We start from the raw sequence: 8,221 nt of genomic DNA on the forward strand, positions 1-8,221 counted from the left end.
ACAAAATGATCACCAAGATAAGTCTAGTTACCGTCTGTCACCATAAGAAGTTATTATAATATTATTGACTATATCCCGATGCTGTACATTTCATCCCCATGACTTACTTTACAACTGGAAGTTTGTACCTCTTAATCTCCCTCACCTGTTTCACTCATCTCCCCACCCTCTTCCCTCTGGCAACCACCAGTTTGTTCTATATATGAGTCTGTTTCTGTTTTGTTTGTTCACTTGTTTTGCTTTTTAGATTCCACATATAAGTGAAATCATATGGTATTTGTCTTTCTCTCTTTCACTTATTTCACTTAGCATAATATCCTCTAGGTACTCATCACGAAGGGCAAGATTTTATTCCTTTTTCTGGCTGAGTATTCCATTTTGTATATATACTGGAGGATAAAGAGGTTATACATATATATAATGGATAAAGAGGATATATATATATCCTCTTTATCCATTCATCTATTGATGGATGCAGGTTGCTTCCATATCTTATTATAAATAATGCTGCAGTGAACAAAGAGGTGCATATATCTCTTCAAATTGGTGTTTTTATTTTCTTTGGAAAAATACTCAGGAGTAAAATTGTTGGATCATGTGGTAGTTCTATTTTTAATTTTTTAAGGAATTTCCATACTTTCCATAGTGGCTGTATTAGTTTACATTCCTACCAACAGTACACAAGGGTTCCCTTTCCTCCACATCCTCACCAACACTTGTTATTTGTTGTCTTTTTAATAGTAGTCATCTGACAGGTATGAGGTGATATCTCATTGTGGTTTTGATTTGTATTTCCCTGATGATTAGTGATGTTGAGCATCTTTCCATGTGTCTGTTGGCCATCTGTATATCTTTCTTAGAAAAATGTCTATTCAGATCCTCTGCCCATTTTTTAATTGTGTTTCTTTTTTTGATATTGAGTTGTATGAGTTCTTGGTATATTTTAGATATTAACCCCTTATCAGATAAATTGTTTGCAAATATCTTCTCCCATTCAGTAGATGGCAAACTAAAAAGTTTGATGTAGTCCCATCTGTTTATTTTTCTTTCCCTTGCCTGAGGAGACATATCAAAAAAATATTGCTAAGGTCAATGTAAAAGAGCAGACTGCCTATGTTTTCTTCTAGGAGTTATGGATTCAGGTCTTGCATTTAAGTCTCTAATCCATTTTGAGTTTATTTTTGCATATGGTGTGAGAAAGTAGTCCAGTTTGATTCTTCTGGATGTAGCTGTCTAGTTTTCCGACCACCATTTATTGAAGAGGCTGTCTTTTCCCCATTGTATGTTCTGGCCTCCTTTGTTATAAATTAATTGACCATGTAAGTGTGGATTTATTTCTGAATTCTCTGTTCATTCCATTGATCTACGTATCTGTTTTTGTGCCACTGCCATACTGTTTTGATGATGTAGCTTTGTAGTATAGTTTGAAATCAGGATTCATGATAACTCCACCTCTTAAGATTCTTTTGGCTATTCAGGTCTTTTGTGTTTCTATACACATTTTTAGAATTATTTGTTCTAGTTCTGTGAAAAATGCCATTGGTCTTTTGCTAGGGATTGCATTGATTCTGTGGATTTCCTTGAGAAGTATGGTCATTTTAACAATATTAATTCTTCCAATCCATGAGCACAGTATATTTTTCCGTTTGTGTAATCTTCAGTTTCTGTCATCAGTTTCTTATAGTGTTCTGAGTACAGGTCTTTTACCTCCTTGGTTAGATTTATTCCTGGGTATTCTATTCTTTTTTTATGCAATTATAGGTAGAATTGTTTTCTTAATTTCTCTTTCTGATAGTTAATTGTTAGCATGTAAAAATACAACAGATATCGGTATATTAATTTTGTATTCCGCAGCTTTACTGAATTCAATTCTAATAGTTTTTTTGGTGGTGTCTTTAGGATTTTCTGTATATAATATCGTGTCATCTGCACACAGTGACAGTTTTACTTCTGTCCTTCTAATTTGAATTCCTTTTATTTCTTTTTCTTATCTGATTGCTATGGCTAGGACTTCCAGTACTATGTTGAATAAAATTGGTGAAAGTGGGCAACCTTGGCTTGTTCCTGATCTTAGAGGAAATGCTTTTTTCACCATTGAATATAATGTTGGCTGTAAGTTTGTCATATATAGCATTATGTTGAGATATATTCCCTCTACCCACTTCATTAAGTGTTTTTATCATAAATGGATGTCGGATTTTGTCAAAATCTTTTTTTTTTTTTTTTTTTTTTGCTGTTGTAGTCCTGTTTTACCATGTTGTTGTTTCATTCATATTTTTTATTTTTTCTACTAAATCTTTAAAATTTCTCTAATTTTATTTTATTTTTTATTCTTAGTTATTGTTCTGCACGCCCCCCCCCCTTTTCTTTCCACGCCACATGGCTTGCAGGATATTCACTCCCAGGCCAGGAGTTGGGCCTGGGCTCCTATGGTGGGAGCGCCAAGTCCAAGCCACTGGACTCAGAGAACTTCAGGCCCCAGGGAATATTAATAGGAGTGAGTTCTCCCAGAGGTCCTCTTCTCAGCATCAAGACCTGGCTCCACCCAACTGCCTGCTAATTCCAGTGCTGGACATCTCAGGCCAAACAACCAGCAAGATAGAAGCCCAGCCCCACCCATCAAAAAAAAATGAGACAACAAAAAAATATGTTACAGATGACAGAGCAAGGTAAAAACCTACAAGACCAAATAAGTGAAGAGGAAATAGGCAACCTACCTGAAACAGAATTCAGAGTAATGAGAGTAAAGATGATCCAACATCTCAGAAATAGAATGGAGGCACGGATCAAGAAAATACAAGAAATGTTTAACAAGGACCTAGAAGAACTAAAGAACAAACAAATAGTGATGACCAACACAATATCTAAAATGAAAAATACACTAGAAGGAATCAATAGCAGAATAACTGAGAGAAGAAAGAATATGTGAGCTGGAAGATAGAATGGTAGAAATAACTGCCAAGGAACAGAATAAAGAAAAAAAGAAAGAAACAGTCTCAGAGACTTCTGGGACAACATTAAACACACCAACACTCGAATGATAGGATCCCAGAAGAAAAAGAGAAAGAGAAAGGGTCTGAGAAAATATTTGAAGAGATTATAGTCAAAACTTCCCTAACATGGGAAAGGAAATAGCCACCCAAGTCCAGGAAGCACAGAGTCCCATACAGGATAAACCCAAGAAGGAACACGCCAAGACATATTAATCAAAGTAACAAAAATTAAATTCAAAGAAAAAATATTAAAAGCAGCAAGGGAAAAGCAAAAAAACAACATACAAGGGAATCCACATGAGATTATCAGCTGATTTTTCAGCAGAAACTCTGCAGGCCAGAAGGGAGTGGAAGGATATATTTAAAGTGTTGAAAGGGAAAAACCTATAACCAAGATTAATCTACCCAGCAAGGATCTCATTCACATTCGACGGAGAAATCAAAAGCTTTACTGACAAGCAAAAGTTAAGAGAATTCAGCACCACCAAACCAGCTTTACAATAAATGCTAAGGAACTTCTCTAGGCGGGAAATGCAAGAGAAGAAAAAGACCTACAACAACAAGCCCAAAACAATTAAGAAAATGGTAACAGGAACATGCATATCAATAATTACCTTAAATGTGAATGGATTAAATGCTCCAACCAAAAAAACACCAACCAAAAATACACAGACTGGCTGAATGGATACAAAAACAAGATCCGTATATATGCTGTCTATAAGAGACCAACTTCAGACCTACAAAAACAAACCTAAAACAATTAAGAAAATGGTAACAGGAAAATGCATATCAATAATTACCTTAAATGTGAATGGATTAAATGCTCCAACCAAAAATACACAGACTGGCTGAATGGATACAAAAACAAGACCCATATATATGCTGTCTGTAAGAGACTCACTTCGGACCTAGGGACACATACAGACTGAAAGTGAGGGGATGGAAAAAGATATTCCATGCAAATGGAAATCAAAAGAAAGCTTGAGTAGCAATACTCATTATCAAATGAAATAGACTTTAAAATAAAGACTGTTATAATAGACAAGGAAGGACACTACATAATGATCAAGGGATCAATCCAAGAAGATATAACAATTATAAATATTTATGCATCCAACATAGGAACACTTCAATATATAAGGCAAATGCTAACAGCCATAAAAGGGGAAACCAACAGTAACACACTAATAGGGGACTTTTAACACCCCACTTACACCAAAGGACAGATCATCCAGACAGAAAATTAATAAGGAAACACAAGCTTTAAATGACACAATAGACCAGATAAACTTAATTGATACTTACAGGACATTCCATCCAAAAGCAGAAGAATACACTTTCTTCTCAAGTGCACACGGAACATTCTCCAAGATAGATCACATCTTGTGTCACAAATCAAGCCTCAGTAAATTTAAGAAAACTGAAATCTCATCAAGCATCTTTTCTGACCACAAAGCTATGAGATTAGAAATCAGTTACAGGAAAAAAACTGTAAAAAACACAAATACATGGAGGGTAAACAGTGCACTGCTAAATAACCAAGAGATCACTGAAGAAATCAAAGAGGAAATTAAAAAATACATAGAAACAAGTGACAATGAAATCATGACGACCCAAAACCTATGGGACACAGCAAAAGCAGTTCTAAGAGGGAAGTTTATAGCAATTCAGTCTCACCTCAAGAAAAAAGAAAAATCTCAAATAAACAATCTAACCTTACACCTAAAGCAACTAGATAAAGAAGAACAAAGAAAACCCAAATTTAGTAGAAGGAAAGAAATCATAAATATCAGAGCAGAAATAAATGAAAAAGAAATGAAAGAAACAATAGCAAAGATTAATAAAACTAAAAGTTGGTTCTTTGAGAACATAGACAAAATTGATAAACCATTAGCCAGACTCATCAAGAAAAAAAGGGAAAGAACTCAAATCAATACAATTAGAAATGAAAAAGGAGAAATTACAACTGACACGACAGAATTACAGAGGATGATGATAGACTACTACAAGCAACTCTATGCCAATAAAATGGACAACCTGGAAGAACAAATTCTTGGAAAGGTACAAACTTCCAAGACTGAACCAGGAAGGAAATACAAAATGTAAACAAATCGATCACAATAATGAAATTGAAACTGTAATTAAAAACCTTCCAACAAATGCCCAGGACCAGATGGCTTCACAGGTGAATTCTATCAAACATTTAGAGAGGGCTAACACCTATCTTTCTCAAACTCTTCCAAAAAATTGCAGACGGAGGAACTCTCCCAAACTCGCTCTACAAGACCACCATCACCCTGATACCAAAACCTGGCAAAGATATCACACAAAAAAGAAAATTACAGCCAATATCACTGATGAACATAGATGCAAAAATCCTCTATAAAATACTAGCAAACAGTACCCAACAGCACATTAAAAGGATCACACACCATGATCAAGTGGGATTTACCCCAGGGATGCAAGGATTCTTCAATATATGCAAATCAATCAATGTGATACACCATATTAACAAGATGAAGAATAAGCCACATGATCACCTCAATAGAGGCAGAAAAAGCTTTTGAAAATTCAACACCCATTTATGATTAAAAAACTCCAGAAAGTGGGCGTAGAGGGAAACTACCTCAACATAATAAAGGCCATATACAACAGACCCACAGCTAACATCATTCTCAGTAGTGAAAAACTGAAAGCATTTCCTCTAAGATCAGGAATAAGACAAGGATGTCCACTTTCGCCACTCTTATTCAACATAGTTTTGGAAGTCCTAGCCATGGCAATCGGAGAAGTAAAAGAAATAAAAGGAATACAAATTCGAAAAGAAGAAGTAAAACTGTCACTGTTTGCAGATGACATGATACTATACATAGAAAATCCTAAAGATGCCACCAGAAAATTACTGGAGCTAATCAATGAATTTGGTAAACTTGCAGGATACAAAATTAATGCACAGAAATCTCTTGCATTTCTATATACTAATAACAAAAGATCAGAAAGAGAAATTAAGGAAACAATCCCAATTACCATTCCAACAAAATGAATAAAATACCTAGGAATAAACCTACCTAAGGAGGCAAAAGACCTGTACTCAGAAAACTATAAGATACTGATGAAAGAAATCAAAGATGACACAAACAGATGGAGAGATATACCATGTTTTTGGATTGGAAGAATATTGTGAAAATGACTATACTACCCAAAGCAATCTACAGATTCAATGCAATCCCTGTCAAATTACCAATGGCATTTTTCACAGAATTAGAACAAAAAGTTTCACAATTTGTATGGAAACACAAAAGACTCCGAATAGCCAAAGCAAACTTGAGAAAGAAAAATGGAGCTGGAGGAATCAGGCTCCCTGACTTCAGATTATACTACAAAGCTACAGTAATCAAGACAGTATGGTACTGGCACAAAGACAGAAATATAGATCAATGGTACAGGATAGAAAGTCCAGAGATAAACCCATGCACCTATGGTCACCTAATCTATGACAAAGGAGGCAAGAATATACAATGGAGAAAAGACAGCCTCTTCGATAAATGGTACTGGAAAAAGTGGACAGCAACATGTAAAAGAATGAAATTAGAACACTCCCTAACCTCATACACAGAAATAAACTCAAAATGGATGAAAGACCTAAATGTAAGACCAGACACTATAAAACTCTTAGAGGAAAACATAGGCAGAACACTCTTTGACATAAATCACAGCAAGTTCTTTTTTGATCCACCTCCTAGAGTAATGAAAATAAAAACAAAAATAAACAAATGGGATCTAATTAAACTTAAAAGCTTCTGCACAGCAAAGGAAACCATAAACAAGAGGAAAAGACAACCCTCAGAATGGGAGAAAATATTTGCAAATGAAGCAACTGACAAAGGATTAATCTCCAAAATATACAAATATCTCATGTAGCTCAATATCAAAAAGCTAACCACCCAATCAAAAAATGGGCAGAAGACCTAAGTAGACATTTTTCCAAAGAAGACATACAAATGGCCAAGAGGCACATGAAAAGATGCTCAACATCACTAATTATTAGCAAATGCAAATCAAAACTACAATGAGGTATCACCTCACACGGGTCAGAGTGACCATCACCAAAAAATCTACAAACAATAAATGCTGGAGAGGGTGTGGAGAAAAGGGAACCCTCTTGCACTGTTGGTGGGAACGTAAATTGATACAGCCACTATGGAGAACAGTATGGAGGTTCCTTAAAAAACTAAAAATAGAACTACCATATGACCCAGCAATCCCACTACTGGGCATATACCCTGAGAAAACCATAATTCAAAAAGACCTGTACCCCAATTTTCATTGCAGCAGTATTTGCCATAGCCAGGAAATAGCAACAACCTAAATGTCCATCAACAGATGAATGGATAAAGAAGGTGTGGTACATATACACAATGGAATATTACTCAGCCGTAAAAAGGAACGAAATTGGGTCATTTGTAGAGACGTGGATGGACCTAGAGACTGTCATACAGAGTGAAGTAAGTCAGAAAGAGAAAAACAAATATATATTAACACACATATGTAGAATGCAGAAAAATGGTACAGATGAACCTATTTGCAAAGCAGAAATAGAGACAGACATAGAGAACAAACATATGGACACCAAGGGGGGAAAGGGGGGTGGGATGAATTGGGAGATTGGGATTGACATATATACACTACTGTGTATAAAATAGATAACTAATGAGAATCTGCTGTATAGCACAGAGAACTCTACTCAATGCTCTGTGGTGACCTAAATAGGAAGGAAATCCAAAAAAAGAAGGGATATATGTATACATGTAGCTGATTCACTACATTGTACAGCAGAAACTAATACAACATGGCAAAGCAACTATACCCCAATAAAAAATAATAATAATAATAAACATTGATCTATCAGGAATTCCCTGGTGGTCCAGTGGTTAGGACTCTACTCTTCCACTGCAGGGGTCACAGGTTCAATCCCTGGTCAGGGAACCAAGATCCAGCATGCTGTGTGGTTCGGCCAATAGATAGATAGATAGATAGATAGATAGATAGATGTTTCGGCCAATAAATAAATAAATAGGTAGGTAGATAAATAAATATTGATCTAGGCAATTGACTATACTGCAGGGTATTCAACCCAAAGAAAACTATATTTTCTTACTATCAAGACCACATGGATTTGCACTTAATTTTTCTCTAAAATTCCTGTTACTCTTCATTCCTGCTGTTTC

General features: G+C 35.4%; 1 non-coding gene across 1 annotated transcript; it reads left to right on the forward strand.

The window, feature by feature from the left end:
- The first annotated feature begins 7,906 nt into the window (after nucleotides 1-7,906).
- Nucleotides 7,907-7,979, forward strand: TRNAG-UCC (transfer RNA glycine (anticodon UCC)). The gene has a single exon. It is a non-coding gene; the product is annotated as a tRNA-Gly (tRNA).
- The last annotated feature ends 242 nt before the right edge of the window (nucleotides 7,980-8,221 follow it).

Source organism: Aethalodelphis obliquidens, unplaced genomic scaffold, assembly GCF_003676395.1.
Source record: "Aethalodelphis obliquidens isolate GAN/ISIS:26980383/991018 unplaced genomic scaffold, ASM367639v1 scaffold2, whole genome shotgun sequence".
NCBI classification, from domain to species: Eukaryota; Metazoa; Chordata; class Mammalia; order Artiodactyla; family Delphinidae; genus Aethalodelphis; species Aethalodelphis obliquidens.